Source organism: Tribolium castaneum, chromosome 3 (genome assembly GCF_031307605.1).
Source record: "Tribolium castaneum strain GA2 chromosome 3, icTriCast1.1, whole genome shotgun sequence".
In the NCBI taxonomy this organism is placed as follows: domain Eukaryota; kingdom Metazoa; phylum Arthropoda; class Insecta; order Coleoptera; family Tenebrionidae; genus Tribolium; species Tribolium castaneum.
Window position 1 is genome coordinate 11,746,680 of NC_087396.1, and position 23,053 is coordinate 11,769,732.

The 23,053-nt window shown below is 39.4% G+C and overlaps 1 long non-coding RNA gene and 2 other non-coding genes across 6 annotated transcripts in view; 1 reads left to right on the forward strand and 2 right to left on the reverse strand.

Moving 5' to 3' along the window:
* The window catches only part of LOC107398327 (uncharacterized), a 54,916-nt gene that overhangs the window by 26,223 nt on the left and 5,640 nt on the right, over positions 1–23,053 (reverse strand). The window contains exons 1-3 of one of the 4 annotated variants that reach the window (XR_010333633.1): positions 14,173–14,309; positions 13,422–14,121; positions 9,132–9,172 (exon numbers count right to left, since the gene is read on the reverse strand). This is a non-coding gene — a long non-coding RNA (uncharacterized LOC107398327). Of the gene's footprint in view, positions 1–9,131; positions 9,173–13,421; positions 14,122–14,166; positions 14,310–23,053 lie in introns of those variants that run through there. The other 3 variants (XR_010333634.1, XR_001575216.2, XR_010333635.1) reach the window with 3 other exon arrangements.
* On the reverse strand, positions 2,959–3,037 carry Mir184 (microRNA mir-184). The gene has a single exon (NR_036296.1). It is a non-coding gene; the product is annotated as a microRNA mir-184 (primary transcript).
* TRNAK-CUU (transfer RNA lysine (anticodon CUU)) lies at positions 15,459–15,531 on the forward strand. The gene has a single exon. It is a non-coding gene; the product is annotated as a tRNA-Lys (tRNA).

Sequence of the window (23,053 nt, forward strand, 5' to 3'; positions counted from 1 at the left end):
AATTTATTTAAAAAACGGTGGCATAAAAATGGCAAAAGGGCTCTACGGCCCGGCGGATTCGTATTCCGGTAAGCGGCATCTGTCGCCGGAGCCATAACTAACTCTTAATTAACACCATGGGGCACTTTTATATCAATCCAGCGAGCAGCCAGGCCGCCGCGAATATGATTAATTAAAGCCGGGTTATGAGAATTAATTGAATATCGGCGTTAGAAGGGATGCATCGCTTCGCTGAACGGACTTTAATTAATATCCGGTGTCAGACATAACATTTTTCGGAAATCCGCTAGACGCGAGCATTCGAAAATGAAACCTTCAACTCTTTCCCTGTTGTGATTGATGTTTGTCGGAATAATAAAAAGCCTTCCATCTCGAAGTTTGCGGTTATTCGAATGCCATCATATAGGTTAAAATATTCAATTTGGAACGCATCAAAGTTTGGACGATTCGAAACTGTTCCAGTTAACGACACTCCGGCCTCTCTTCAACTTTGTTTCGGAAAGTTTGGCTAAGACCGTTGTCAGGATGCAAGAGCCACTTTGAATATTACATCAACTGGTCTTATCGCAGACGAACAGACTTCTTTCATCAATCACACTCCGAATCTTAGACAGACGCACAAGAAGGCCATTTCGCAGACTTGTCTCAATTTAATTGCGCGAATATCGAGCGGAATTTTCGGCGGATCGCATCCAATCGAGGTGCTCAAATTGGCGTCTACTATTTTCCGGTTAGGGCTAATCGATTTAACATTAATCAATTAGTAGCCTGCCACAGCAGCCGCGCTCTAATCAATAATTTGCGCAAAGTGTACAACGTGCAGCGATTATGGTATTTTGAGATGGAATGCACATCGTTCCCACATCAAAGGTGGTTGAGCCGAAATACGCCCTCCCGCTTTGCTTTTCTCCTCCTATTATCTCCGCTTTTCGTGGCATTATTTCAGGACAGAAATTCAACTCCAACTATGCCACTCAGGATTAAAACGGAATAAAGCCCCGACTTGGGCGACGAGAACAAAGTGAAACTAAGTCGGCATCCGCACTTTTCGAACTAACGTGTGTCTGCGACGCATTCGGCAAGAAAAACTGATTTGAAATCCTGCCAAATTCAACAAGCAAAAAGACTCTGAGGCGGCCTTGTGTTACCTTCAATGAGTCGCGTTCCTTAATTAACGTTCTGATATTATGCCGAGAAGAGACGAGCAAAACGTGAGACGACAAAAATGTCCTGAACGTGAGTGTGTGTTCAGAAACTATGTTCGGGGAATGTTAGTGGAGAAAAATATCCAAAAAAGACGCTGAGATAATGAACCGGCATAAAGCTTCGGAAAACGACCTGAATTTCGGGATAAACAGCGGCAACTATCATAAAAATTTGATGAAAGAGACAAATTTCAACTCGTACACATGGAAAACGGGATGAAATGGAAGCAAAAGACCTCAATAGAGTTTATATTCAATTGTGGGAGCAGAACGAAACAAACGCACATGAGATTTTTTAATAGATCATAGCTACATTTCTGGCATATGTTGAGGTGTAAAATAAAAAACTATTTGATTTGTTCATCATTTATTTTCAAAGACGGTAAAACAAATATTTCCTCCCAAGATTTCTAATTTTCTCACTCGAGTCGCAAAGTAGTTTACAAAGGATTCAATTGGTTCTTTTACGGCCGCTTAAAGGTATTTTAAAAATAGGAAGTTAACTCAGACATACAGTAAAGCTCGATAACGTGAACAAGTTCACACAATGCAAGTTGAATAAAATCAATGAAAATTTCAAGTGTTTCTGAAACTTCCAGGCACTTTTGAAATAATAATAAATGTCTCGACTAAAAGAAAGTGAGACATGTTTCCTTATTTTATACTTTCATAATGTTATACAAGTTATTACTCGAGAAAAAAATGATTTGTTCACAGCACCTCGATAGCAACTCACAAACTAAGGTAAAATGGTATTTGGTTTAATTAAATAAGATTAAACTAAAAAACTGTTAAATTTTTCATTTATAATTTACATAAATAACAGAAAGTTCAAAATTTGACATTCCATAAATATGTAAATGGAGTGTGTAGCATCATTGTGAAATTCAAATTTATTGTAAACAAAACTCTACTATATTTAATATCAACGCATCATGTGATAAACTACTGTTTAGTAAATGTAAATCGATGGCTTTACCCCCACGGTATTTTAAAATGAGGATCAATTAAAAAAATTCGAGACAAAATTTCCGTTGTGAATTATCAGAAATGGTCGAAACTACATATTTGTTACAAATATTACAATTTTCGTAAACCAACAAGCCCCGCCAGAAACATTTATCTGCTACTTCAAATATTGGCCTATTTTCCAAATATTTCCGGCTAGTTATTTGCATTGAATTTCAGCGGTAAATAAAGTCGGGTTTGTAATCAAAGTGCGAAGCAAATGTAGCGCCGGTTCCCCGATTTCCAGTGAAATTTACTCCCGTTAGCTTAAAAATACAAAACCTTTTCCTTAATGCTCTCCTTAAAGTTAATTGACTGTGCATTTCATGAAAAACCTCTAAACCGATACTCCGTCTTAACACAGCTCGCAATTTTATCGTCAGTGCGATTTGAGGGTGTTCCAGGCGCCAGAAAGCCGTGTTTCGGAATTAATAGATAATGTAAAGCAGTCTTTATCTTTCATTAGACGGTTTTTATTAAACTTCGGCAGAGAAAATGAACTCGATCCAGGATATTCAAGCCGATGTTCCACTCCGTTTCCATATTCAACAATACGATTCCGGAATGATCCGAAGACGCTAACGTGTGATTTGTGGTCGCGCCAACGCAACTCTGCATCCGATGTTGTCGTGGTTTCTTTACCAAATCGAATTTATCCTTTAGCGTGTGACAGAGTGTGAAGATCAGTCGGGGGTTTAAATATGTTCATGCGATTTCAGGACTGGCAGCTACGAAGATGTTCGGTTTCCCACAAGCCCTTATCAGTTCTCCGTCCAGTTGTTAAAATACACCGGGCGAGAGAATGACAAGGGACTGGAAGAAAACGTTCTCTTTTACCCATTACGCCAGACCTGCCGGCACAAAACGAAACGAACGCCAAGCCAATACAATAAAACATTCAGCATTTTAAAACCAAGAACTTTGTCTTCATTTCTTCAACACAAATATCCATTTTCCAGTTCACCCCCTTAGGTACTGTCACGATCAAAAAGAATGACACCCTTTAAACCGCAGCCACAATTTTTTTTAATTTTTTAAAAACTAACCAGTTTGTTAAAACTTATGACCTAAAAGATTTTATTCGGACTTTTGCTATCCGGTCCCGCTGGTAGGGGTGTCATTTTTTTTGATGGTGACAGTAAGTCCATATGTACTTATGGATTCACATTTAATCGATTCGTTTGTTGGCGATAGTCGTGAAGAATAATTTTTGCTGCGTGTGGCTCATTTAGCACAGTGAGTGTCTTAATAGTTTTCGATTAAGTTTCATTAGTTTACCCGTCTCAATTCTGGCACATAATTCATACGAGCCGGTTCGGAATTATGGGGGCTGTAAGTGTCGCATAAATAGGAGGAACAATCGTATCAGAGCTGGAGAACATCCGGGCAGAGGTGGCAGACGCCGGCAGCGGAGCGTCGCCGACGTCGCCATGATGGAATTAGCGGTCGGAAGAAAGATGGCGACACTTGGAGCGTCTCGCTTGGCATCGGTGTTCGCGAATTAACGCGAGTTAGTTAAGTGCGAAATAAAGCTCGCAGGGGGAATGATTCATTAAGAAGTTGGTGGCCCTGCTGTTAGAAATGTTTCAGCGCTAATATCGGGGTAATATGAATGCTATCGTTTCAAGCCGACGGTTTAATACACTTAGTCCGGCACTGGATTTAATGGCAGCGCGTTATTTGCTTTTTGAATTCTGGCTCAAAATAACTGCTGGGCAGATGAGTAAGAATCGGTTTGGGGGCATGTGGGTTATAATGGCAGTTGGATGTCTAGTTAGATCGATGCGAGTTTGGAGTTGGATGGCGACATCCTGTGCAAGAACAATTGCAAGAAGTCGACTATTTTGTTATAGTTAGCGCCGCGTTAATTAACCGAAAAATAAACTCGTTTGCCGCCACGTTAATTAACGTTAATCATCCGCTCGAGTTTATTAAAATATTTCGAATGAATCTTTGCTTCTAGTTGAAAAGACTTTTGTTTAAATCTCATTAAATAGGTATTTGGGGCCTGCAAAATAATTAAGCAGTCTTGAAAGAAATTCCGTTCTCTCTGTCCACCAAGAAATTCATAAAGTTTATACACCCAAATACATCGGCAGTTTTCTTCAAGTTGCTCAACTTACAACGGGCGAAGTTTATGCAAGGCTGAGCGTGATTAAATTTAACTGGAGGAGACGACGGCGGAATTCGAAATTGGTCCGAGACAACTAAATCAAACTGTACCATATCTGACCCTGTCATTATGAATATTAGAGGAGATAGTATTGTGGAGAAGACGTCCAGACGGCCCTGGAATTATGTGCGACCGATTTGACACCACGTAACAAATTGAATATGCAATGAGAGTCCTCGAATTAACATAAATGCATAGGGATTAACACTAACGGGATATTTATAAACACTGTTGCTGTCACTCCAATAACTACTCTGCGGGGCTTTCGGCCCAAGTTTTCGGAGACTTGACCGATCCGAACTTCAGAGCCACCCCACTTGGCCTCGCTCCTGTCGTTACGCCGTCAAAAACGGATTTGTTTGCAATTAATTTTTTAATACCGGCTTAAATTTTTAACGAGCAATTAAAATTTTGATTTACATAATTACCTCCACCCTTAATCCCCATTATCAGCGCCAGCGACATTCCTGTAATTCAGCGGCGTTTGTTGAAACGCTTCCACAAAACCCGCAAATTTGGTATTCCGAAATGTTTGATTTTATCTGACGCTTGACTTCTGAGGCGGATAAGACGAGCTGAAGTGGAGAAATTTAAATCATTTCTCGGCAATTGTATTCAGCTTTGTCGAATTTAACTCGGAGCACATGTGGATGTGTATTTTGACGGATTTTTACCTCGTAAAAAACGCATTCTCGAGGAAATTTTATGGCACATAAATTCCTCCATCGTTATTATTTCCAAAAAGATAATTTGTGTACAATGTAATGCGAACATTGGGAATTTGACGTGCTTAGGAAGGTTCACCGAACCCTCTATTACGTTTTATTAGAGCGTGAAACACGGTTTTTCATCCCCCTTTCGCTCACCTGGACACTTGCTGGCCCGAATCACGCCAAATGTAAACAAATTGGGAATGCGGCCGCAACAATTTCCAGTCAAAGCTGGAATATTTCATCAAAATAAACGTCCTTTGCCATTATGGCGATATGATAAAATTCAAAATTTGGGGGAGCTTGGCTTGGTCGCATTATGGGGCGATATATCTGAAGCTGCTCCAGGCGATGCTCCAAGCTGACGAGATTAGATACACGAATCACTGACATCATAACAAAAAGAATGGAAACACATACAAGCACAATAAAAATGACGGTTTTCCGCCCAGATCTACCCCAAAAACGAAAATAAAGCGTAAGCATTCGCTTGGTTTTAAAATTGTTTTTCGAGGAAAAATCATCCGATTACAAGTGGTTCGAAAAGTAAAATGTTCGCATTTCATAATAAATTTAACAGCTATGAAGCGGGCAATTTGCACCCTTTGTTTTCCCAAGAGGACAAAACTAGTTGCCAATTACGAAAATAGCGAATTTTCGATGTTTGTTTATGAAACAATAGTTATACGTTTCAAATTTACAATAAATAAATATAGTTGATTTTGATTAATTCCAATTTATTTATTGCAAAATTAATCGCATGTGCAAAATTGCGGTTTCAAAAACAGTCATACATATTCTACGTTACTCGGCGAAATCTACGCAACATTGGTCAAATAACTTTACAAACTAAATTAAATAATACTCAGCGAGCACTTGCAATTTATTAGGTTGTAGAGTTGCGAATAAACACTAAACATACCGTAAAAACAATTTGTTGAGACATCACGTGCAGAATGTCACTAAAGCACAAAGTGCCAGGAATTCAGCGACATATTTGTTGTTCGTCGAAACGACGTTATTATAACACCATCATATTCCGTTGTCATTGTACCAGTAGTGTGAACACCGTAATTTAGAATTATTGTTGTATTTTATAGTTTGGAACCGCAATACACAATTTAATTAAATGTTTCATCAAATAAAAGTCATCAGTGCAAATGGATGTCGCTCAAAACGCGCTTCTGAGGCAAATCGGAAAATCCTGTGCAATTAAAACAACAATTAATGTAACGCTAACCCAGCACAAGTGGAACAATTTCCACCAAAACGTTAAAACATTTCTCAAAGTGATTATTTCACAAAAAAATGCGCGTATGAGTCGGTGCAAAGTTGAACGAAAGGCAATATGGACGTCTGTGAACCCCCTAATCCCGCCGCCGGGCGAAAAGCGCCCTAAGTGTTAGCCCACACTGGAGCATTTCCAGATCGTGCTGCCATGCAAATTGGGTTTGTTTCGTCAAAAGAAGTTGTCGGACACAGCGCATCTTCCCTGTGTAAGTGAATTGCCATAATAAAGTCAGAGCACCATTACAAGAGCCATTAGATCAAAGAGCGCGAAAAAAGGCCGCGACCGACGCCGTTAAAAAGATGCCATCGCACGATCACATTTCCGTTTACTTATCAATAATTACACCGCCAACTAACCCCTCCGAGGCCAAAAATGACACTGACTGCTGGAATGGGCAACACAATAGCGGCCCTGTGACCCCGAGACGGGGGCAACAAAATAATATAGGGGTCACAAAAATCCCGGGGTCAAGCTAATAGAATATTGATGTTTCCTCGATCGGTGCGACCCTATAGGTGACGTCTGCATGATGCATATTCAGCAGTCACATCCACCGGTACTACAACCATCGACTAATTTTAAAATAGAACATAATGAATAAAACAGGGGACACACGATTTTAATTTTAAATCGGCCCCGATGTTGGTATTTACCCAAAGACGAAAATAGAGCAAAAACATAAATCGCTCGATTTGGGATTTGGGCATAAACTACAGATGAGACTAAAATGTTACTACATCATAGTCGTAAATTACCTCGTTTCGCATTTGTTATGTATACGTAGTAAAACAAAAAGTACCAGTTACAAAAATCCATAAGGCCACCTGCTTGAGTTTATTATTTGTAATAATGCGTAATATGAATTTTAAGCAGCATTTTTTACTACTGTGGTGTTCATTATGTATAAATTCCTCTCGGAATATTTTCAAGATTTATCAGCACATCTAATGGATGGCAGGAAGCGTCTTCAAAGTTCTCTCGTTTTAGCAAGCGTGTTCTTAAATTTTGCTCCATTGACGAGATTTTAAAACTCCACCGCCTAAGTGGATGTCAAAAAAACACCAACGTTGTTACGAAAAGTATGATATGATTTACTTATGCCCTTATGGCACGGCACATCTTTTAGATTAGACAAGTTGTCAGAAATTTGATTATTATAGGTATAAATTTTTATTTGATAAGTTGTTTGTTAAAATTTTGAAAAATACAAAGTCACAATTCCTTATTTTCTGCATTTATTTTAGTTTTTTTTATCTACGTCGAGACGTCAATAAATAAAGCAATTTTTCAACGCAAAAATTCCAAAATTCTTTTAAATTAGGAGAATCAAACCGGAACACGAAACCTCAAAATTATCAATATTTGTTTTAATGATTCAAACAATTGCTTACACAACTTTGTTTAGCAATTTCGTCATTCTTAGGAAATGATGTTTAGTTGAGATAAATTTTGAGTTAATTATTTTGTTTCGAATGCATTTACCAGTCATTGGTTCTGGTCCTTTACTTTATTCATGCCTCTATTAGGTAACGGTTACAAAACAATAAAACTAAAGACTCTCGTTAATTTCCAAAGCAAAAGATGGAGTTTGTTCGTTTTGATTTTGATTTCCATTTTGTCAAATAACGAGGAGCAATCTTTCCAACATGGTGCACAAAAAGTATTTTTCATTTGTTGAAAGCAGTCACGTGAATGCTTTAAAACCAGTCATGTGCCGAACTCCACAATATTATAATTGAATTTCCAGGAATATGCCCAGCATGTAACAAGAAGTCATAAATAGTCCCAGTGGAATTTATGGCAGGGTTTAATAGTAACAATTTGATTACATCGCGCCCATAAAATCTAATCGAGTCTTGGTGATTGTAAGTGTTTTGTGCGCGAATGGCCGAAAATAAATGATACAAGTGAGTAACCAGGTTCCGGCGTCTACTTAAAAATAGATCGTCTATTTCTCAATGAAATTTCTCTCGGATGCAAATGGCCTACAACCCCCGGCCGAGACCGGTAACGGCAATATTTAAAATTTAACAGTCCGCCGGTTCTTCCACTCCCGAAGCCAATTCTCTAAATGGAATACGAAGAGCTACACGTGTAAAAGATTGAATAGGTAATTCGCTAAGCGAAAATAAGAAAGACAGTGATGTATGTAGCTCGAAGGTCGAACCGATCCCTTCGAAATCGCATCTTTACCTCCCCAGCACCTCGCACGTGATGCCGACAAAGTCGCAAACTCACTCAGTCAAAACAATGTCACAATCGACGTCGTTGGCAAAATTAGAAATACGCGCACGGCGTCCTCACAACGCGATCACACACAAGACACTGTTGTGGCTCGGCAGCAGCTGCGAAAGAAATCAGTGCGTTATCGCAGCCTTGCGGACACACTTTGAGGAACATCTGGCACGGAGTCCTTCATTGTTCCGTGCGAGCAGGGCCGGACGGCCATTGAAAGCAAGGGCTGTTTTATAAATATGCACGGGCATGCTCTTGTTCGATTTCTTTCTACACGTGCGAAACGGAATTTTTCACGACGGGAAATCGACGAGGGTTTTGGTGGGAAACTGAGCACATGGACCGCTGAGTTGATGATTAGTTGAATGAGCTACATCCGCATCAGGGGCCCACTGAATTTATTTCGGGCCATTTTTTAAGACACATCGCACCGATTTAACCGCGATCAGCGAGATTATTCGGGACGAGAGATTATAGCCCATATTTTGCACACGAAAAAATCTACTTGCCATTTAATCAAACGTCCTTTGTGGCGGAAACCGACGCCAATCTGCAACAAAAAGAGAAAATTAGGTGGCGAAAACAAATCTGGGGCAAATTCACAAGATTCGGGGGGTCGCACTTCCCGGAAATTACTCTAAATTGACTAATTTTTTTCTTGATTTAATTTGCCTCAAGTGCAGCAGCTGCTAATTGAACAAATCAGGGCTTTTCAATAGACCAAGGCTGCCGGAGAACGCTGGGAATTCGAATTTCTTCGCAATCGCTTCTATTTTATTTACTCAACTGTCATGTCTTTGCCCCTCTTCACTGTCGGTATTTGCGTCCAGCGAGGTGTTCCCCACTGATAAATTTTACATAAAACCAATATTTTAAAGGCACAGCAATTCCGGGAAAGCGATAAGAATCGTTTCCTAATATCGTCTATTATACACAAGGCATTATATTATAAACAATGATACGAATTGTTCCCTATTTCAAGAACTATTAATTTATACCAAAATTTCTACATTTGACTTATTATTTGATTTCCGTAAGATGCACGTCAGTTATTGTGAGAGGCAATCCGCTTATTTATGGTCCAATTGTTTATTACTACATTGTTCGATATTATACTTTTGTTTTTCCCCCTCTTTACATGAGGAACAAAGAATTAGATGTTGAGACAATTCAAATTTTTATCAGAGAAACATTAAGAAAATAGTATTTGAGGCTCTGAAAGTCGTCCTCTATGACTGTGTTAGAGTAGAAAGACTAAGTAAAATTTAAATCAATTTTCTCTTGACCTGACCTGACTTGACCGTTTATTGAAAAATTGATCTGCTTGGTTTTGTAACCGCTTTTTCACTCTAAAAAACCATGAAAATATAAAAATCTCTTCAATACAGGAATTATTCCCAAGAAGATTTATTTTGTGTTCGCATATTTTTTGTAGAAATTTTTCATTTCTCGTAAGGAAGTATCACTTTTAGTAACAACATGTGTACTTATTTTTAAGAACGCATTAGTGAAAAGCATGTCACATGTTTTTCGTTTCGCACCTTTTGCAGTTTGAAACTGTCGAGTTGTCCTAATACAAAAAACAAAGTCTAGGACACTCCAGATCACTACTCGAGCATCCAAGTTAGCACTGTCTCTCTTTTGGTACCGGAGCAGTTTTTGTATTGTCCACTCAAGTGAAATTAAGTTGACGAACTCTACAAAAAACTTTACTCTTAAGCTGCGAGGGAAGTAAAAACTTTGCGTTTTTGGCGTAAAGTGGGGATTATGTGGTGAATTTTGCGATTTCCCCTCATATATTTTTCTAATTTGTTGTTTAATCCCGCAGCATTTAGGTAGGGTGGAGTTAATGTGTTTTAATCAGCTTAAAGAAGCAAATGCGTTTTGATGAATGAAAGACGGCTTGGTACAGCTGACAATAGAAATTTGTGGCTTATCAGGGAGCGAAGTGCAAGTTGTGGGATAGAAGGCGCCATTACACGAATGCCATTATCAAGTGATGTGAGTCATCGCTTAATGAGAGATGACCCCTCTTATCAGAAGAACCGCATTCCAACCTCGATGGCTGTACAATCGAGAGTCCTAACGTAACCATCCCTAGGACACCTGAAGCGCTCGTAATCGGTGCAAGCGAGGCACATCGTTAATTTTTCTTTCACACGTCCTCGGGCCTTGCATTATTATTTGAATACTGCCTCCGGCGCGCTCCCGCTCCGGATCTATCCTGACACCGTGTCAGTGTGTGTTCATGAACTCCTCGGGAGTCGCCCCCGACGAATATCACAGCACATTACTCCACTTCAAATAACAAAACCCAAGTTTTTCTCAACACACAAAGACCTCGATCGAGGTCAAGGGTTCATCCAGATATCGACATAATCATCGGTATTGTTCACGGAAGAATAGATCGAGTGATACTCCAAGGGCCAGTCGCCCTTCGCTCACTTGGCCCTTGGTTTGAACATGCTAATGAATTATCCTACGGTCCGGTCCTCCCTACGCGATGAACAAACACCCTAATGAACGCCGGAGTTTACACGACGGAATCGCAATGAGCACGCCTTCCTTTTCACAATTTCACACATGCCGCTTGCCTAAATCCTGGAAGTTTTAATTATTTGCAGCGCCTCGACGCACTCCGATGCCCGCTCTCCCAAGAAACCCAACGGTTAGTTAGACGCAAAATACGACACAACAATCCTATCCACCGCTTTGTAACCGATTTTTCGCGTTCTTCGCAGCGCTAATGGCGTCACTCGTGTTGCCGTTAGCCAAATGGAGGGAAAAATGCTCAGCAGGTGGAAAATCGCGCGAATATGTCGGCGAGTAATTGAATGGAGAGCATGTTGATCAGGGCATAAACGTCGGTCTAACTCCAACAACTCTGATCCCGCTGGAGAATTATGCAAATCCGGCTAATCGCGATCGCGCTTTGGCTTTGTGTCTTCTTGGAAGAGGGTGTTTGCGATTAATAACGACCTAACAATATCTAAATACATTGCGAGAACCTCACAATCAAACGCATTCCAGGCGGAATTTATTAATTAGAGCACAGGCAGGAGCATCAGAACGGTGCTGGATCTCTCCTCTGCTCAGAACTATGCAGTCCTCTGTACATACCGACAACAATGTAATTGTTTCCTTTATTAGAATGAGTTAGCGGGCAAATTTGCAACTACCGCTAGCAGGCATACCAGCGGTCCTTGAATTTGCCTGAGGTTAACCCCCGATCTGGGGCGACCCCAGATAACAATCGATTTTAAATCTCTATTCGGTTTTGAGAAATTATGTTACGAGTGAAATAAATAAATTCCAAGAACATCCCTATAATGGATTTCTCGGTTTCTGTTGCATTTCGACGAATTTAACATTATTGTTGCCACTGTTTCGGCATGAAATTCGAATGAGGCATTGAAACAGACAGCTCCAGATGTACATAAAATTTCGAGGAAGCATAAATGCGTTATAAATAAGTCTGCAAAGGAAGCGAAAGTGATCAGCGGGATGGGTCAGCAAATGCTTTATATTCTAATCGTTTTTCCCCGCGTGGGTGTGCGAAACGAACTCAATAAAAAATCAACGCAAGTGGAAGGATAAGTTGAAAATTGGTTTATCGCTAATTCCGATAATGCCAACTTCGTAAAAATTGCACGTGTTTTTTTTTGATGCGTGCGAGACTTGTAATTACAAATTCCAATTTTAATATTGAATTGGATGAGTTTCAATCAATCGAATTTACTTTTTATGCCGTAATGTCGCTTAAAATTGCATGAGCATTGATTCCCAGATGTTTTAAATCTGCAATGACTGAAAAAACACCGACAGATCAAGTTGTGTTGTACATTTGTTCGATGAATCTCGAAACTTTGGAAACTGAAGTTCGAGCTTGCAAACTTAGAATCTAGATATTTTTAAATTCTGAATTTCTTTCGGTGAAACTTTTCGTGATATTAATATCGGGCAAGAAATGTAATAGCGACAGGTTTGCAAACACCGCTGCGAAAACTTTCAACTTCCCTATTGGTTCCGACAAGGATATAATACTCGGATGAGTTGAAAATTGGTGAAAATTTCGAACACTCCACTCTTGCATAATGACGACAAACATGTGGCTGTTGAAGCAAATGCTACATTTTTTCGGTCTAAAAATACAAATGCTGAGTGATGTCTCAAGTAACTTATTGATTTTTTTAATCTGGTGGGAGAGTCGTTTCACTAACCGACCTCAAATTTATCTCAACCGTTTCCTCTCGCGTTTCCGACTGATAACAGCATGCTTTCGTTATCAATCAATTGTTTATCGACGTTATCTGCGGTTTCTTCCCTTCACCCTCTCGGCCGGAAACGTTGGCGTCATTACAAGCGGGCAAAATTTTAATTAAGCGAACAGGTCCGGATGCTGCTCGTTTGTACCAGGAAGAAAGGAAAAAACGGCCACCCAGTGACGTCAGAGCGAGTTTATGAGAGACACAACACGCATCTTAATTGCTCCAGTCGGAATATTTCTCAAACACTTGTCACACATTCCAACAAGTGTTTATGTTTTAGCATAGGGCGTTTTTTCCTCCAACGGATTTGACGGACGCAGCAGCTGCATGCAGAGCCGTGCAAGATCCAAAATCGTAAATTAAACGCTAACGGATGTTTACTTTTGATAACGGAAATAGAAGAAGCGCTTGATCGCTACCTGGACCCCCGTATTCGCGTTACTGTTTATCAGAGGACACTCTATTGGGCAAATAGCTCCGCATGTGTAATAATAAACAGTGGAAGGTTTCGGGTCATAAAAGGCGACTCACCCGATAATCGGTGGTGATTTGCGATGCACTCAATCACTTCCGAGGAAATTTGAGTGTTTGCATTTTAGTAGCACCGCACTGTGCACGTTTTGGGCGAACTCATAGCGGCGAATAGAGAACCCAACGCTGGTGTTAATCTGCGCGGGAACGGGAACGACGACGCTCAACGACTGGGGGAACTGGGGACGGAGTTGGTCCATATTGTTAGGGATTCTGAGGAAAATATCCCCACTATCTTTGTAAATTAATGTAACTCAATTCCACACGTTTGCCACAATAACGATATTATGATCACTGTCGGAATTAATGGGATATGTAACATTTTGAAGACTTGTGGAGATCCCCATTGTCTCGTGGGATGACGTGATGAAATAAAACGAAATTAGTTCATTTCGGAATATTTGCTACCAGCTTACATCCACATATTCGGGTTTATTATGGAGGTTTGAATGTTTGATCTCGAAAACAGATGGCGAAGTGACTCATAAAGCTCAGCGGTGATAGTTTTTCACACATTCACTATTTGAAACAATGTTTGGGGGAAATTATAACTCCTGATTGTGTGGTGCTTGCAGATAAGACAGATGTCTTGCCGTAAACGCAATAAATCTAAAAGCGGTTTTCCATTGTTGAGATTATTTCCAATTCCAATTGAAATCAATATTTGAGCAAAAGCAAATAAAGTTTCTATCTCAGAAGTCTGAAATTATTCAGATGATGCAATTATAAATAAAGGTTGACTCACAATCACAGTTAATGTTTTCAAATGTGACAGCCGCTATTCCGGGTTGTTAATCGAATGATAAGGAGCCAAACGCATAAAAAATCGCAGTTTGTGTCACAACTGTTGCGAAAATTTAAACATCCGTGTATATCAAGAGAAGTGACAAAGGATTCCAAACAATAATGATAACGCTGGTCATCCCACGCGAGATAGTGTTGTAAAACCATTAACAAGACCTAACTCAACCAGCTTTAAATACGTTTTACTACAGCTATTGACCGTAAAGAATTTTTGATAACCCTGGAAACATGTAAATATTAGATGATCGCCGAGTGCTTTTCCACAGTAAGAAAGCTATTACGAGAAATTTGCTCTTTTTATCGATTATGAAGGATTGTGAATTGGATTTGAAGTGTCCTTGTCTGAAAATGCGGCCACAAACACCACACCCTTGCCAAGCCTATTGCCTATCTACAGGTCCGCACTGTTCAATATGTCTGCATTCCTTCAGGTTTAGTCCTGAAAATGGACAGACGGGGCACTTTATTTTCAATCACCTCCCTGATCTCCACCGACGCTTTTTTAGAAGACATAGATTTTGGCTTTTTATATCAAGTTTTGTGCAAGTCAAAGTACACACTAATTTAAGAAATGTTAGTAAACTTTGGGAGCAAAACGTTTTTTGCCAAGATATCATTCATTTGACTTTGTCTGAAGAATTTTAATCATTCGTGCAAAAAGGAGAAACGCTGAGATAATTTTATATTGGTGTCATTATTTATATTTTTTTATTAATGACCCTAAGCAAATGATGTAAATTAGTAAACTTCCACATTTTTTGTTTAGAATACTTTGTTATTTTTAATAATGTCTTTGATTTGGCACAATTGCAACAATTTTTGAGAGATTGCCAAACCTTTAATGAACACAAATATTTTATACACACTTATTAAAGAATTACGCTAGACCGGGTGATCAGCTTTGAATCGGAACACCCAAACAAAACCTGATTATCCTTGCTTTTAAATATTTCTGTTATTTTTAATATTTTATTATGTTTGTTGTTCGTGTTGGAAACTATGCGCACGGTATAAAAATCACAGTGTTATGACGTCGGATCAAATAATTTGAGTAACTATTTTTGTCTCAATATCTGTAACTTTGTCATTTCAAATTCCGATGTACGCTTTAAACTTGACATGTTTGCGTATGTTTTTTAACATGTTTATGAAAGACAAATAAACATTAATTCCAGAAATAAATAAAAATAGATTCTGATGCGAAGTAGCAAATGTTAGGCTCCTCCACCAGAAGCCCGGCTAGCTCAGTCGGTAGAGCATGAGACTCTTAATCTCAGGGTCGTGGGTTCGAGCCCCACGTTGGGCGCTCTTTTTTTTTCTTCCCGTATTGTATTACGGCGATATTCGCACTTGGCAAGTGTTCTCGTTGTTCCGGAAATATTGTTCGGTGGGCACTTAAACGATCGGAAGCTGTGTCAAGGTGAGACAGGTGGAGGAAAGAGAGGAGACCCTTTAATTCGCGTTTGCGGTCTCTCTTCTTCGCCGCCTCCACGTTGGCGGCGGCAAAATCAATGTTATAGTTGCGTTAATGCCCCGGGGCCATTTAAGATTGCCGTTGTGGTAGTGCGGCTGTATAGACACACAGGATATGGCGACACACCGGAAGAGTCCCTGGAACACTGCAGGTTGTTATTGGATTTGTACAGACCCTAGTATCGGAGATTGCTTTCCCCGTCGCCCTATCTGATTGCATTAGATTGGCGGGTGTTTTTTTTCTATTTATTGGCTACATTTACAGAGATGAGCATTTTTTACACTCCGGCAGGGGAGCAACTGACAGGTTAGACACCATTCACATTCCTGCCACGACCATTACTGGGATTATGTTATCACATTTTTCAAATTGTCGCTTTATTTACCACAGATCGGTGGCGGGCTCATCCCCCACTGACGCGTGTCACTAATCAAAATAACAGTAAGATATGTAAATATAATTTTCTAATTCTGTTGTGATTAAAAAATGCATAAAGCAGTAAAAGCAATCAGAGCCCGGTGAAATGTTGGTAAAAATAGTGTTGCAGGGATTCGCCTTTATGTCCGCAGGTTTGAAATAACACTCCACCACTTGAATTTTATTCAGGCCGGATCTGTCGTCGTTGATGTTATTCAGAATGCAGAATGTCGGTATTGCGCTCTCCGTATTATCTGACTATTGTTTTAAATATCAAAGCGCTTTTGCATCAAGCCTCGCCTTTGTCTATGCGACTTATGTCGTTTATAGCCAAGTTGCCGCACATTTTTAGTGCCAGTAGGGAAATTCTTCATTTTACTAATGCAGCCAATGGGCGAGTAAAAAACGCGCCAGTCTCGTTTTAATGCACCCTTGCTTTTTACAAAAGCTTGATACTGGATGCAGACGTATTTGAAACGTAGAAACGAAGCCACTTTCCGGAAACACGTGATTTCGGAGGAAATTAAGATAATGTCGCTGGTGCCACGGAAAGCGGAAAACACAAATATTAATAAAGATGTCTGGGAAGAAAACTCTCAAAAGCGACACAAAGCAATTATTTTTGTAACGACGTGCTTGAAAAAGTGCGTCAATTTTTGGAACAAAATATTCGAATTTTTAATTTAGGAAAACCGATTTTGTTGGACAACAGAACAGATAAAATTCATTTCAAACGGAAGCTCATAAATGTATAATTAATTAATCTGCCCAATATTTGTTCGATCCCTCCTGTGAAAAACTCGAATTTTATCTTTTTCTGCTTCATTTGGTTGCAACGTTTCAATTATATTGAAATTTATTTCAAATGAAATATAGTAGAACTAATTTTGTGAAGCTGTTCGCTCCAAACACGTGATCCGCCATGATACAATAAATTAATGAACAGTAGTAAAATATAAAATGATTGTTATTTAAAGCTCCATTTAAAACTGACATGGGTGAATTAGATTTGGTTTTTTTAGCAACGTTAATACATAAATATTCTATTCACTCGTTTTCTCCATTGTGTCCTATCATCGCCAATAATTAAACAAATAATCTAGTTTCGAATACTAGTCACACACAATCGATACTTATTTATCCGGGTACTAAAAAGCATCACTGCACGACTCGCAATAATGTAGTCACTTTATTCGAAATGTAATAAGATCCAACATTTAGTTGGAATTTTTATTTACTCATCTTTCCAGCGCTTCCCTTTGAAAAACTTCATTTAAATTGTATTGCATCAGTTTATTAGCTGAGAAATCCGTTTCATTACGCACTGTCGGGAAACATTTATCAGATTAATGTTTGAATTTAAAATTAGGTAAACTACCCCGACGAAATTGTGTTGCATAATCCAATATACCTACCCACAAACGTTACAATAAAAGTGCTGAGAGGAAATTTTAACCAACTCAAGTAATTATGAGTTTGTCAAAATGAAAACGCCATAATGGGCGGCAGCTGCAAAATTAACCCAATTTTGCGTATGTTTTTCAACATTTGGAGGCCAGTGACGAACTTTACAAGCTCGTTGCTTATAGGAAGTCTTATCTAATTTATTTTTATTTAGAAACAATTTCCGGTGGCATCATCAATTGCGGCTGAGTGTCTGAATTTTAAGATTCATGTCGAGTGTGACCCTCGGGATGGGCTGTCGTGTATAATGGTGTATTGTGCAAGTCATGGCGTACCTTCGCCGATCACGCACACGCCGTCCTTTCCATTCATCAGAGGGACACATCCTGATGGATACCGTGAGTCATGGTCGGGACCCAGCGGCCGGTGGCATGGCAACGCCCGGCGTCATGTGTTGCCGAAAAAAATTAGCTCAATTCCCGAATCGAAGCCGATAAATTCATAAAAAGAAGCACTCGCGTTTTATCGAAACCGCCGCGATCGCGCCGGAATTGCTATGAAGTCGATGCGGAGTCTCCGAAACATTCTATTTAGAGAGCGAATTTGGCGAAAATGGTATTAGATTATATGAAATAAAGGGAGAAAGAGGACGGCTTAACCCGCTTATCAAATATGTTGTGCTTCCTGGCGAGATGCAATAAAGCCCTCCTTCGGCCTTCTCTGATTATTGATTGAGGAGGCGAAAGGGCCAGCCAAGTCCATTTCTTGGACGTCTGGCAAGAGAGCTTTATTCAATTACGCATCAATCAGAATTAGAGGGATTAGTGTAGAGATAAACTGGACTAAGTGTACTCTCGTTTAAGTCCTGCTAACCAGGTTAATTGTCGGCGAGCATTGCCTTTACGTCTCGACGTACTAATGGACATTAGCTGTTGGATGGTCTTGCCTTGACGTTCCTTCCAGCCAAACATTACTAACCAAATGAAATTGAAACTAGAGCGGGAACCGCAAAAATGCAGCTCGGGGCTAAAAGCATTACAATTCCCTCGTTTGCACCCAATAAACGCCGCAGTTGTGTTTCCACGATATTAATTTATTAAGCGGATGCCTCCAATCATTGTAAATATTTTACTAATATTTAATCTGCATTGTAATAATTTCATAATAATGAACATCGACAGTTTTATTGCTTTTCACAGCATAAATTCTATTTTATAACGTCATTTATGCTATTTTGTTTGAATAAACCGAACGAAAATTGAAAAATAAACTTCAAATTAAATAACACAATTTCCATTTTCAAATCGTTTTTATCAGACTGCTATTTCTGTGATCTAGGGCAACCTCTCCAACTCATTTTACCGCAGATGCAAAAATTCTAATTTAATTATGAGCCATAAAAGCGCGTTAACAAAACTAAAGGATTCGTTCACCGATAAAATATAAATATTTTGCCACAAAAACAGTCCAATGAATACAACATGATAAAAATTTTATCATCTCCGACTACATGCACATCAAAAGTTTGAACAAACTCCAACTTGCTTTTATTTTACGCTGAGACAAGGGATAACCGACCACAATTTTTTATTATTAGATTTCTGGATCATTTTTGAGTTTTGCGACAAAAGTTTGTCTATGTCGCAGCCATTTGACGAAATCTGCTAATTCATGTATCCAGACATTTCATGAAACGACAGATTTTGGCTCCGACATATAAAAATGAGACAATAAATAATAATAATAATAACAACAACACGAATTTATTTCTTTAATAATTTCAAAATTATTGTGCCAGTAACCACTCAAATCGGTTTAAAACAAACTTTACAGTAAGTTTTCAATACTGTACAGACTATACTAGCAAGAGTAAGCAAGTAAGAACAATCAGTAATTGACCAATAAACTAATTGTTTGTTGTAACTTCTATCATCAACAGTATAGTATATTTTTTAAAATATGCCTTCTCTCCATTTACTAAAATAAAGTGGATCGCAATTGTCGCAAAAATACATTATTCTTGTAGGAACTGGTGTGACTTCTAACAACGAAGCAAAAATATTTTCTAATTGAATTTACGAGTATGTTTTTCACTTTTGTTACGCTTTAATTTACTTTCTTGGCGTCTTTCTTAATAGACTGTAACGTTCTGTAAATAAACGGGATTTTTGTCTTTATTTTGTTCTTGTCGCGATGAATCAACATTTCTTAGAAGCTACTAAGTACAAAGATTGTATTTACCCAGAAACATTTTGCCGTAAGAAATTAATTTATGATTAAGACAATATAACTGCGTACAGATAAAAAATATTGTTTACATAAAATTAGAAAAAAGACGTTATTTATTGGCTTTCCCGGCGCCTCCGCCACTGTGTGAGGCTCATTAGTGTCAGGTTCGAATTGGTGGAGGAACCAGTTCGTGACGCAATCAATTAGAGCCACGTGACTTCGCATCCTCTTCTATTATTCATAATAGGCATTAGCAAATGAGTCTAAGGGCGGCATCTGCACAACGACAACGACTGCTATTAAACACAGCGATATGTATCTCTAAATCGGCGCTTAATTACGCCATCAATATCGCCCTTGTGGGCGCTGGAACAAAAACGCGATTGTTTGTCGTGAGAGGGCGCCCGCTGCAGGACCGGCTCTCAAACTTTCTTATCGGCTCGCGATAATATGACGGTATGGAGAAGTGACGTGGAAGAGGAAAGTCGCTCCAAATCCGACGGCAAGCGTCGAGTTTTAACGTGCTTCCGTTTCTACATGCATTTTATACTTCGTTCCCTTTTATCTACTTAACTCTCCGCACCACTTATAATTCTCCCTCCGACGTCGGCGCGCCATCAGCCTCTTTTTCATCGGGTACATGACGCGAATATCGCCGACTTCAATTCCTGCACGATGAATAAATACTTAAAAATTGCGACTCGGAATTAATGCGCGGCCTGATTCGCCTCCAAAGAGGAAACGCTACGTTATAATTAAAAAATGCATTAATATTTTAATTGGGATGTGACGCACCTTTTATACGCGCTATTTTCAGCAAAATTGCGTTTTTTCAAATTTTAAATGGGGTGACCCTAACGCTATTATTATACCGTGCGCGTGCTTTTCGTCACATAGACAAGCTATCGCTAAAGAGCCACATCCTGAGGGGTGAATTGTGGTGCCATGGACTAGAAAATGACAAGTGGGCTCGTAAACGTCGACGTAACTGCTTGTATTTCGCTACAATGTGCGTTACGTTAGATGCAACAAGTTTAAATTCTTGCGGAATTGGTACCTAGTCACAGCTCTCGCGAGCACTAAAACGAGACCTCAAATATCCAATTTCTGCAACTTACTTTTATTAAGAGCGTGTCTTCACCGTAAACTCGAAACAAATACGATTTTCTGCAAGGTTTACGTCTCAAAAGGCCAAATTTACAAAACCATTATTCAAATTTAACTTAATAACTTCGGCAAAGTACGACTCATTTAAACATTCATCTTGGAATAACATACCTGCTAAAAAGCGAATATAATTTACAACAAGTTGGAGTTATTTCGAGAGTGTATAACGCAGAATTGAAAACGGCGAACGAACACAAACATAAACACTCGCTGCTAGTTTCCGCCAACTGCCACAACGGCCCTTCTTTTTGCAAAAAGATAAACATTTTTTACTCTCGGCAGACCATTAATTAGTTTGGCGTGCTTTACAATTATTATTCTTGCAGCTTTATTAGCATTCATTTAATAAGGTACATCAGTGGCGCAAGTAATGATTTTTTGACATAGTTTTGGGCGAGAGTTTGTGCGGTTGAAATTGGGGCGCAAATTTTCGCTTGATCGAGCATCGAAGTTGTTTTATTTCGAGTGGAATCGATTGCCCCTTTTGAAATGATCAATTCGAGTGCGGGGCGAGAAAGGGTTTTTGTCTTTCATCGCCGGGATCGTCGATAATTGTGGGCATTACGCGCGTTTGTCGTAATAAATTGCATGTGGGCGAGCTGAGCTTAACACCTGGAATTGTGACACTCCCTCATATTTGGTACTTTCGCCGGTCACGCGCCGCCTGTGACCTGTAATTACTCCGGCAAACGTTTTAGTAAACTCCGGTTCGGCTTTTGAGTAGCGACGTGCCTATAAATTGAATTAAAATCAAATTTGACGTGAGTCTATTTTAAGAAGGAAGTGCGAGTTAATTTCGCCGAAATCGGGCCAAGTTGACATAACCCGATTTTGATGCACAACACATGTCGCGGGGGGTAAGATATTACGTTTCGTTTTCAGGTCATCATATATATGAGAGCGCGGCCATATCTCATTTTTACGGTCCATGCAGGAAATGTTGGCAAGATTAATGTCATTCCGGAGCGCCGTACCCCCTTAAAAATGTAACGCGCCGTACTATATCGGGTAATATTTCATAATTCGGCTTTTAAAATTCCAAATGTCACTTAATGACCTATCCATTAATGGAAATGGACCGAAGGTAGCGAGCGCTTTTATCTGCAACTTCAATCTGCTCCATTATAAATTTGGCAAGTTCTGCGAGCTTCGACAACTTCCCAAATTGCATTTTTATGAGCTTTTTGCATATTTAGGCCACACTTTAACGTCTAGTTTAGAATTTTCGGACTGCGTACGCCAGCGATACGGCTGCGTTACGCCGCTCCGGCCGCCCGCCGCCGGGGGCCGGCCGCCCCCGGGTGGGATCACTGCAGTGTTGTTAAAAGCATTTTCACGTTGCGAAAGATGTGGTTGCCTTTTCCTAACCCTCACTCACATTTCTCTTCGAAATAATTCCTGAAACACCTGCAAGGACCCCATGAAAAATATTTTTATTACGGGCCCTCTATCTGGTTACGTGATCAGTTTCCAAAGCCTTGCCTGACGCTAAATTAATTAAAAGCGGTCTTAAAGCGACTCGTGCTTTGTTACTGTGTTATTGTTTGCATATTTATAATGGCGCGTTTGTCTATTTATTACATTGTACTTAATTAAATTGTTGAATCCTGAACCGAGCTTCGATTCGATTTTATTACAGCAGCCGTACTCCCATTCCGACCCAATTTATAATTTAAATTCGTTTTATTCTCAATGACGCTTAATTATCATTACACCGCAAACCTCCCGACGAAACGTCGATACGAAGCAGTTGCACTTCCTTGTATACCAAATTTATTAGAAGAAAAAATTGCTGCGAGTGGATTTATGTGAAAGAGGCGTAAGCACACGCCCGAGGCGTCAGATTTATCAAAAGCTTTTCAGAATTATGAAATTCTGAATACTGAGACATCAATCTATTCTTCTTCTGGATCTCATAAAGGAATTTTTCACCACATAACAATTTTATTATGTTTCGGGGGAAACTTTTCATTACAGCTTTTCTTATTTTATAAATCCTGTTGGTCCTTTCTTACCGACTTTGACCCTTATCATCTTACTATCATTTTTGATTCGTCTCTCGGAAAAAATAACCGACAATGTTTAAGATACTCCATAGCCACTTCATGATTTCGCCTAATTAGGAAGGTTTTATTAG